Genomic DNA, 11515 nt, shown 5'->3' with positions numbered 1-11515 from the left:
ATTGCTGTATTCCAGCAAGTGGTCTTGTGTAGGATTCATTTCACAGGAGCTCAGGTGTTTGTCTGTAGAAAAAGTAGTAACCTTTCATTCTCTGTACAGGTGATGGTTAGGAAGGTGCTACTACATTATCTCTCTTATCTGACTTCTTTTGGATACTTAATGTATAATGTCCAACAAATGTTAGAATTATTTTATAACAGTTTGGTTTAGAAAAGTCATACAAAATTAGACTCTCTCTGTCTGTCCTATGCCAGCTCCAATACAGGTCCTGTGATGAACTTCAACTAGCAAGGAAGTACATACTGGTCTATATTCTGCAAGTGGTCATAGACCTCTGTGATATTTGGAATAGCCTTTGTTGTGACACCTATGTCAACTCTGAGATATTTCTCCCCATCAGATGCAAACTCAACTTTTTGTAAGATAAAAAACTGCAAAATTATATAAAAATATTTCTGACTTGAGTAATTTGAATCACAGCCAAGATAAAACATTGGGAACTGCATTATAAGGGATGTCTTTTGTTTTTGGCAGCATAGATGAGTTAGCTGACCGAACAGAAAATAACTATCTGTAATACCTTTGATTGAAATTTCATAACTTTTGGCTTGCATTTATAAAAATATTAAACTTTCAGCTTACACTTTACAACATCCTTGAAGAAGTGTCCTGCAAACATGGCTCTTCTCTAAATTAGAAATATGCTAACAAATAGAGATACGACATTGTTTTGTGACGAAAATGAAGACTAAGACAACTAGTGATCGGAGAGAGAGTTTCATAAGCAAATACTCAAAAGGAGTTAAACCAGAACTTTCTTCAGTGGTAATATTCAGTCAAGTCTTCTTGTTACACTGTGATTAGATACCACATTCTATTTAATGCAATTTACAGTAATAACATTTATGTATAGGTCTTACTACAACACTTTTAAGTATCTACATGAAAGGTGTGACCTTAAAAAGGAGGCATGAGGGACAAAATAGTTGAATTGTAAACAAATGAATAATTGGTTTTGAGAAATGTCAACAGAGCCTTGTGTACACTTCCACTCTTCCAGGAGAGGTGAACAGAGGCGGTCTTTGCTGCAATTCAGAGCGATTATTCTAATGAATTACTCACATGCCTCACATTGCTTGGTTTGCAGTGGGTTGGTGCCAAATCTGAATCCAACAGCACACTGCATGGTGACCAGGTTATTAGTCAAGGAATGTGTGTACTTAAAATATAGGTAGCCCCAAATTTGGTGACAACACTTTTCTCTGTGTGTTGGTCCAATAATGAAGTCCATTAAATAGAGAGCAAAACAGCAGTATGTACTCACTGAGTTTTATGAATATTTAGTACCCAGCTGCTAATAGAAATTTTAAGGGCATTTATCATTTGAAAAATAGAATTTGACTGATTCCACTATATTGCACAGACCCAGCATCCCTGTGCTATAGACTTCACTGTCTAGCCAGACAGAGTGGACAGAGGATGAGAGAGAAAGAGGAGTGGCATGCACATGTTTGGACAGAACAAGGAGGGTTAGGACCCACAGTGTTTTTCTCACCGTTATTACCTGATACTGCTCTGTCTTTCAGATTGAATAACTCAGCTTTTCTGCTCGTAGTCATTCTACGTGATAAACATTTCACATACACCTGAAATAGCAGGCCAGTAGGTCAGGCATCACTTTATTAGCATCCCACCAATTACTGTTTATTGAGTAGCTGGACATAACTGTAAGGATTTATGGCCTACATTATCATCTGAAGATTAACTTGTGACCAAAAATGAGTCTGTCATGCTGCAAACTGTGGAGATCATCTTGTTTCTCTGAATTACCTGTCATATGTTTTTCAGATGAGTTTCTATTTTAAAACAAGCATTGCAAGAAATTATTTAATGTGGCGTCAAAGACTTCCACTGCTCTCTGCTAATTTCCCCAAAGTATCACTAACGGAGTAGAGAGTCTGGACTTAGAGGCTTTATTGCTGCATCATGTCCTTGTCTACTAAACATCTCCACAGCCACTAGGCTGCTCTGCTCTCTGCTTCTGTTCACCCACTTCACTGTTATTACTCAGTTCAACTGCCCACCATAATCATCATCTGGCTTCAGATTCCTGTAGCAGCCCACTAATCCCTCTCTTACATTTGCATTAGGAAAAGCAGAAATACTTTTAAAAACTCTTTTGACTATCAAATTAGGGCTTGAATCTCATGAGAACTCCAATTCCAAGATTACACATGTTAAATATAAGGTCCCTCTTGTAGGATTAAATTCTCTGGAAAGCAGAAGTCAAACAGCACCATGTGAGAGACTTCCCTCATACATGACATATGGGCCAAATGTCAGGGCCAGAATCTACCTGTGTAGGGAATACTTTTGTTTATATTCTTTGTTCCTGTACAAGCAGTTAGATACGGCTAGTCACAACCGTGTCTGTGTACAACAACTGCTGCCTGAATAGCAACAGGAACATACCATTATTGGTACACAATATATAAAGCATCTTTCAATCTCTTCTGTACTTCTGTTAGCAAGTATCACTTGGCGTATATGAGGGCTGCTCTGAAAGTAATGCTTTCTATTTCTTTATGTTGGCCCATGCCATCAGAGGTAGATGCTGGTGGTATGGAAGTAGAGGTTGAACTTCCCACCAACCCACGAACATACCATTACATTTTGTTGCCTTGTGACAGATGGCAGCAGAGGGGCAGTCTGACAAAACAGTGTCTGACATGGAAGTGCATATGAAGCAAAGGTGTGTCACTGAATTCCTCCATGTAGAAAACATCACACTCAGTGACACTTATCAACACTTGCTGAAAACTTATGGAGACCAAACAGTGGATGTGAGCACAGTGAGGCAGTGGGTGTGTTTCAGCAGTGGCAACAACATGAAAGACAAGTGACATTCTGGACAGCCATGCAGATTTTCAAAGGTGCAGCGTGCAGAGTCTTGATCATCACTGGTGAAAATGCACAGCTAATGATGGTGACTATGCTGAAAAATACTGTTTTGTAGCTGAGAATTTACTCGATCAGGTAGTGTTATTGTGCTGTTTGTTTCCGTTTTAGTTTCCATAAAAATAAATAGGAGGCATTACTTTCAGAGAGAACTACATACAAGTAAGAAATTGACAGATTTCTTTGTGATCATTGAGATTTTACAAACTGCAATAAATGCAAACTACAGATCTGCTGAAATTCTTGGAATTTATTGAGCTACTCATAGAAGCACAGACTTTATCCTATTTCCTATGACATTTCACCAAAATGTTTCAGTCTGAGGGCAGAGTGGGATGAGTGTTTTAACTGATATGAAGTGTGCACTTTGCATTTTAATTTCTAATTAATTACAGTAATAGTACAGTAGGTACTTTATGTTGGGTTATATTAGCCAGTTCATTATTAAGCATCCAGTTAGAGAAGGCAGAATTAGAAAAAGAATCTGATCCATCTAGACTCCTAGAAATAAGATGCCACCTATTTTGGACAAATCTATACTGCTTGCCATTAACCTTAACTAATTCATCAATCAGCTTCCTGCTGATTCACACCCTGAGATTCTCCACTGCTTTTGCATAACAGCACTAGGCACAAAATGTTTTTGCTGGTACGCTGCTTTTTTGTTTTTGAAAGACATCTCTTCGCTAGATGTTGGCAGTGTGAACTGTTTAATAGTGGTAGCATTTATTAACATTATCCTTTAGAACCTGCACATCTGGCTGAAACCAATAGTTACTCTTCAAGTTCTTACAGAAGTGTTTCCAAGGCTAAAACACTTTCAAGGCATTTCCAGTATTCTGTTTTCTAGAAAAAAACGACAGAAATCTTGCATATGACTGAAGCAGTTCATATTCAACTTCTCATTCACCACTGTTTATTACTTATCATTCTCTTCAGAAAAGCAGTTCAGCATGTTTTCTTATTTGGACACAACTTTCAAGTAGCAGTGAGTGCTAAAAAGAGAGATATTATAAAACAAACTACATCTGAAACTATATTCTTATGGCTTCTGGGTTTAAAATAAAAGGAAGCAAAAAATAAAGGTAGTCTGAACAGCCTTGCAAATAGGTTGAAGATTCTGGATTATTAGATACTCCAGGTAAAACAGGGATTTTTATATTCAGCTTATGCTTTTTCTCAAAATAATCAAGCTGTATCTTATGTTTAAATTGGCCGCGATTCGTATTTTTAAAAAAGAAATAAATGAAATTGCATGTAAGTAGAGAGACATATCCAGAAGACATGTTCATATATATATATAACTTTTCTCATGTTGGTAAGTATACTGATTTTTTTCTGGGATTGTTACGTGGGGAAAGATACAAAAGTGTCTAGGGATGGATATGTCTTACCAAGCTGGAAGCCCTTGTGTGCATTGTCCTGACACCACACCAGAATCAAACCAAGCGCTCATCAATTCTTTCCCATACATCTCTAGCAGTCCCATTTTGAAGGAAGAGAAAATGAGCCATTCAACTAATAGAATGCTCATTTAGAAAGCTGGAATACAGGTAATGATAGAATCATAGAATCACCAATGTTGGAAAAAACCTCCAAGATCATCCACTCCAACTGTCCACCTATCACCAATATTTCCCACTAAACCACGTCCCACAGCACAATATCTAAATGTTTCTTGAACACCTCCAGGGTTGGTGATTCCACCACCTCCCTGGGCAGCTCATTCCAGCGCCTGACTGTTCCTTCAGAGAAGAAGTTTTTCCTAATGTTCAGCCTGAATTTCCCCTGATGCAACTTGAGGCCATTCCCCCTCGTCTTGTCACTAGTTATAAGAGAGAAGAGGCCAACCCCCAGCTCACTACAACTTCCCTTCAGGTAGTTATAGAGAGCAATAAGGTCTCCCTTGAGCCTTCTCTTCTCCAGACTAAACAATCCCAGCTCCCTCAGCCACTCCTCATAAGGCCTGTGCTCCAGATCCCTCACCAGATTCATTGCCCTTCTCTGGACACGCTCTAGGGCCTCAATGTCTTTCTTGCAGTGAGGGGCCCCAAACTGAACACAGTACTTGAGGTGCGGCCTCACCAGTGCTGAGTACAGAGGGATGATCACCTCCCCGCTCCTGCTGGCTGCACTATTTCTGATACAAGCCAGGATGCCATTGGCCTTCTTGGCCTCCTGGGCTCTCTTCTGGCTCACATTCAGCCAAGCGTCAACCAGTACCCCTTGGTCGGTTTCTTCTACACAGTCTTCTAGCCACTCTGCCTCAAGCCTGTAGCGCTGCCTAGGGTTGTTGCGGCCAAAGTGCAGGACCCGGCACTTGGTCTTGTTAAACTTCATCCTACTGACCTCAGCCCATCAATCCAGCCTGTCCAGATCCCTCTGTAGGGCCTTGCTACCCCCAGGCAGATCAACCCTTCCTACCAGCTTGGTATCATCTGCAGACTTACTGGTGGTGCACTCAATCCCGTCATCCAGATCATCAATAAAGATATTGAACAGGACAGACCCCAGTACTGATCCTTGGGAATCACCACTCGTGACTGGTCACCAGGTGGATTTAACTTCATTCACCACCACTCTCTGGGCCTGTTCATGCAGCCAGTTCTTTACCCAGCAAAGAGTGTACCTGTCCAAGCCACAGGCTGCCAGCTTCTCCAGGAGAATACTGTGGGAGACAATGTCAATGGTTTTGCTGAAGTTTGGGTAGACTATGCCGACAGCCTTTCCCTCATGCACCAGGCAAGTCACTAGATCATAGAAGGAGATCAGGTTTGCCAAACAGGATCTGCCTTTCATGAACCCACTCTGGCTGGGCCCGATCCCCCAGTTGTCCCACACATGCTGTACGATTTCCCTCAAGACAGTCTGCTCCATAACCTTTTCTGGCACTGAGGTCAAACTGATGGGCCTATAGTTCCCTGGAATCTTCTTATGACACTTCTTGTAGATGGGAGTCACACTGTTAAGCCTCCAGTTCTCTGGGACCTTTCTGGTTGACCAGGAACACTGATAGATGATGGAAAGTTTCTTAGCAATCACCTCCACCAGCTCCCTCAGCACCCTTGGGTGGATCCCACCAGTCCCCGTGGATTTGTTGCAGTCCAGGTGAAGTAGCAGGACTCTTAATACTTTCTACCTGAATCGTGAGGGGTTTATTTTGCTCCCTATCTGAGACTTCCAGGTAAGGGGATAGAGTACCCTGAGAATAACTAGTTTGACTATTAATGACAAATGTAAAGAAGGGATTGAGAACCTCAGCCTTTTCCTTATTATCAGTGGTCATGTTCCCTGCCACATCCAGTGAGGGATGGAGATTCTCCTTAGCCCTCCTCTTACTGTTAATATAATGTAAGTGATAATGACAGTGTGGTGTAATGTAGGCATAACAAAACTCAGAATTTACTGCCCCATCCCTGGAGGTATTCAAGGCCAGGCTGGATGTGGCTCTGGGCATCCTGGTCTAGTGGTTGGCGACCCTGCACTCAGCAGGAGGGTTGAAACTTGATGATCTTTGAGGTCCTTTTCAACCCAGGCCATTCTATTATTCTATGATTTGGTATTAGCCAGTTTATTCCCAGCAGAGTGATACAAATGTAGTATCATAGATTCTATGGGACATGTTTTAGCCCTGAACTAGTGTCTTGAGCAACAAACAGAACTCAAGGGCTCTCGAGTTTCCCTTGGTTGTTATCACTGCTTTTTGTTCAGGGGGTATGGAAATCTGAGCTGTGCTATCTTTCAGCATCCTCATACAGCACAGTTTTACTTTGTACATTTCTTTAAAGGATTCTGTTTGAATCACAGTGAACCTCAAAAGTTGTCACAGATAATGGCCTGATCATCCTCTAGGCACTCTGGAAATATCATTAGGGAACTGTCCAGCAAAAATTTCTCCCTTGAAGAGTGTGTTTCAGTATTGTGCCCTTTTCAGTGGTGTTACCTGCTGTAGAGAGCAAGCTGTGAACACATAATAGGTGTGCTCTGTGGGACAATGTAACTCCCTGTTCTGGTTTACGCACTCTCCTCTCTTCCCAATTCTGCCAGAAACATTATTGTTCTTTAGGTCAAGCAAGAGGAGTAGACTGGGTTCTGAAAGATAACAAAGGTGGTAGTGGATACATGGGGAGAAAGAAACCTCTCTTCCATTTATCTGACTAATGCTACTCACTGTCTATCTACAAAGTGCAGAGGGTATTGATGCATGCTAGACTGGAAGTAGGAAAGACAGGAAGGCCGTAAGCTTGGCACTCAGCCCAGATATTCGTAACTCCCTTTCTCCAAGCTTTCTTCTGTCTTCCATGGCCAGAGATTTCTCTCTTCTAATTTAAAATTCCTTCATAAGTTGCTGGTGAGTGTTTTTATAGTGTAAAAGGCTTAACCATCTGTCTACTTAAACAGAGAATCATAGAATCATAGAATGGTTAGGGTTTGCAGGACCATTTAGGATCACCTATTTCCAGCCTCCCTTCTATAGGCTGGGACACCTCCCACTGGGGCAGGCTGCTCAAAGCCCCATCCAGCCTGGCCTTAAATGCCTCCAGGGTGGGGGCATCCACAACGTCTCTGGGGAATCAGTTCCAGTGTCTCACCACCCTCACAGTAAAGAATTTCTTCCTCATTTCTTCCTAAACATGAGAAGTTTGAAGAGATACTTTCAATATTATTCAGTATGATGTGTGGAGATCTGTGCAAGCAGTTGGACATTTTGCTGCAAAATACATTTATTTTGCTTTCTTAGGGAGCAGGAATACGTATGTAGTGGAAATAATCTTTTTATTCAAGTCTTTCTCTTGTACCACTTTTTCATTCTTTTGCCATTTTACATCCGCCATAGTGACCTTGCTGAGTGAGGTGCTAACTACTTCTGTCTACTCCGGTGCCTGAAATGAGACCCTACATTAACATCCTCTTAGACACATGTCCTGGTTTCAGCTAGAATAGAGTTGATTTTCTTCGTACTTTCTGGTAGGATGCTATATTTTTGATTTAGGAGAGAAACAGCATTGATAACACATCACTGTTTTAGTTGTTGCTGAGCAATGCTGCACAGAACTAAGGGTGTTTCAGTTTCTCAGCTTCTTGTACTGTCACGGCCAGTGAGGGGGACTGAGGGGGCCCAGGGAGCTGGGAGGGGGAAGAAACAGGACAACTGACCTAAACTGGCCAAAGGGATATTCCATATCATATGACAGCATGTGAGAAAACGTTTAAAATTCTGGGGATTTGGCTGGTGGGAAGTCATTGCCTGTGGACTCACTGGGGATCGGTTGGTGGATGGTAAGCAATTATGTGGTACATTACTTGTTTTGTGTATTTTTATATATATATATAGTGATCATTACTATTATTCTTTTCCTTTTCTCTTCCTTTACTCTATCTTAGTAACTAATTTTTATCTCAACCCACAAGTTCTACTCTGTTTTTTTTTTTTCTTATTCTCTTCCCCATCCCACTGGGAGGGAGGAGCGAGTGAAAAACTGTGTGGTGCAGCTCTGCTGCCGGGTTAAATCACAACAGCACCTTGCATGGGTACCTAGAGATGAGCAACAGAGATGGCTGAAGGAATACACATGCTATTCTCCACTCTGCTTGTGTAATTGTCTGGCTCTTTATTTAAGATTTGCCTACTGCCAGAAATGTATCATATCACAGCTTTTGTGTTCTTCCATTTGAAATCTGGAATGCCATTAGTGATGATTTGTGAAAGATACCATTAAAATTATGCATGAAAAATACAAACAATCTGCAAAGCAATTGCAGACTTACAGTCCCAGGCCTTTATTTTGGTCATCTTAAGATTTCCCTCTTTGAATGAGAGCTTAATATACAGAAAAAAAAAGCTGTTGTAAATTCTTAAAGCTGCTTTGGGGATTTTGTTTATTTTGTTTTATTTTTTTTTTAAATGGTCAAGAGATTGTGTCACTCATATCTTATCTAGAAGCAAAGTAAATTTAGTGTCCCAGCACCTTAGCTAAACCAGGCCTGAAAGAACCTGAAATCTCCCCGCAGAAGCTGAACACACTTGGAATGTGGCTCTTACTGAAAGTGGGAATAGACAGCGCTTCAGAGCACTGTGAGCCTAAATGGCTCATTGGCGTGCTTTATTTCTATGATGTATTTAAATCACTAGAAACATGACTGCTAGCCATGATTTGAACCAGGTACAGTGTGGGCAGATATTATACAAATTTCCCTACACAAGATCTGCTAATGCATCTCAGTTTGAATTTGTAGATCTGCCAAGTTTCACTCATTTGGAGAGAGGCTTCCTCATTTGGGATTAATTTTAAGACTCTTTAAAAAAGTGCCTCTGCTTGTGATGAAACATTTTGCTGTGTGTGAATGAGATGTACAAAATCTCATTCTAAAGGCCAAATTTGTCTCTGGTGTAACTTCTGGGGAATTCCCACGATGCTTTGAAATCTTCCTCATTCAGATGATCACAGCTCAAGGAGCCTGAGTACTCCTTCAGTTTGATCCCTGTGCATTTTGCACAGAATGCCAGTCAGACATTGGTTTTCTGATGTGTTCATACGGAGCGAAAGAAGAGGTAGTCACAGATCATTTTCATTTTAACCTTATCCAGAATGAAAAGTCTTGTGATGAAGTGAATGTGACATGTAGCTTAACTACACATACGTAAGAATAATATACACTTTACAACATATATAAATACATATAGGATAGTAACACTTCCTTTTTTTTTTTCTCCAAAATAAATATGTTAAGAAATTAGCTGGTGAAAGAAGTTGTCCCCAGTGTAAAGCTGTTATATTTATGATAACTAAGATTAGTTGCCTTTTTAAACACAATAAACAACTGTCAACAAAGCAAAACAGAAAACAAAAATCCAAAACCAAGCCCTGAACTGCTCTTGTAAGCTGATAATATCATTCAGGACTAAAGGTTCCTTTTGTCTTCCGTGTGATACTAAAAAACTCTCAGACTGATAAAATCAGCAAGGACAGGGCAATTGTCATTGCTCATTTTATGACCTCAGGCATTGCTCCAGTGCCTCAGTCTGCCTTGGCACCATTAGTCCCCAGACTGCTTCTGCTGATCTTAAAGAGGCTTTTGTTGGTAATCAGTACAGACTCTGGAATCCCAGGACACCACTGCTAGTTATGCTGAGCTAAAATCATAAGGAGTGCAAGCAATAACAAGCACCAAGGCCCACGCTGACCCTTAGCAGCTGTTTATATGCAAGCATAAGTGAGCAAATGACTTTCCAAATGAAAAGGTATGTTTTTGGAACTGATAATAAATCAATCTTTAAAGAACGAGAAATACTTATTAGTTTTATTCTCTGCTAGGTTGTAAAAAAAACAAATAAGGACCCCTGCCTTAGAGCCAGACGGGTTTCATATATATGGGGAGATTTAAAGGGTTTGCACATCAAAAGAGGACATTTTTAATAGCACTCATATGACAGAAGAATACTACTGCATTTCTGAAAGTGATATGCTCCAGCTTAATGAAAGGTAACTTTCAGAAAATTGGCTAAATTCCCATCAAATCTCTGGTAATTAGTAAAAATATGATGTGTATGTACTTAGTGGGATAAAGGAATAATAACACAATTCTGATAGTGTGAATTTCAGTATCATGGATAATGTGGTGAGGCAGTTCTTACTTCAAAAAGTTTAAGATAATTAATAACAAAAGGGGCTTTTACAGAGGCAGATGAGAGAAGGCAGCAGTGCCCTGCATGAGTGGGGGGATATGATGACCCCGTGCTCTGAACCACATGCAGCTCTGCTCCATGTCCTTAGGGCATCCTGAGTGGAAAGTCAGTGCCCATGCCTGGCCCTGGTGGCATGGCTGTGGGCAGGGCCCTGGCCTCCCTCCCCAGACAATGTGCCTTTGGTGGGTGAGGAGTGAGGAGACATCCACCTGCACCATCCTGATGGGAGTCACCCGTCCCTGTTGAGACACTACATCTCCCTTTACAAATGTGGAGAAGTAACTTTCTTCTTTCTCTCTCTCTGTTCTGGCTTTGTAATCAAAGAAACATAGAACCACAGATTTGTTAAGGTTGGAAAAGACCTCTCAGATCATGTAGTCCAACCACCAGCCCATCCCCACCGTGCCCACTGACCATGTCCCTCAGTGCCACATCCACACAGCACTTGAACACCTCCTGGGACAGAGCCTCCACCCCCTCCCTGGCAGCCTGCACCCATGCCTCTCCGCTCTTTCGGAGAATAAATTGTTCCTAGTATTCAACCTGAACTTCCTGTGATGCAACTAGAAGACATTCTGTCTTGCCCTATTGCTGTTACCTGGGAGAAGAGGACCACTCTCACCTTGCCACAACCTCCTTTCAGGTTGTTGTAGAGTGCAATAAGGTCTCCGCTGAGCCTCCTCTTCCCCGGCTGAACGATCCCAGTTCCCTCAGCCACTCCCCATAAGACTTGTGCTCTAGATCCCCCACCAGCTTTTTTGCCCTTCTCTGGACACGCTCCAGGGCCTCAATGGCTTTCTCATAGTGAGGGCCCCAAAACTGAACACAATACTTCAGGTGTAGCCTCACCAGTGCTGAGTTTATGAAGAA

This window comes from Numida meleagris, chromosome 1, assembly GCF_002078875.1.
Source record: "Numida meleagris isolate 19003 breed g44 Domestic line chromosome 1, NumMel1.0, whole genome shotgun sequence".
Lineage (NCBI taxonomy): Eukaryota > Metazoa > Chordata > Aves > Galliformes > Numididae > Numida > Numida meleagris.
Note: the sequence above shows the minus strand (reverse complement) of the source record.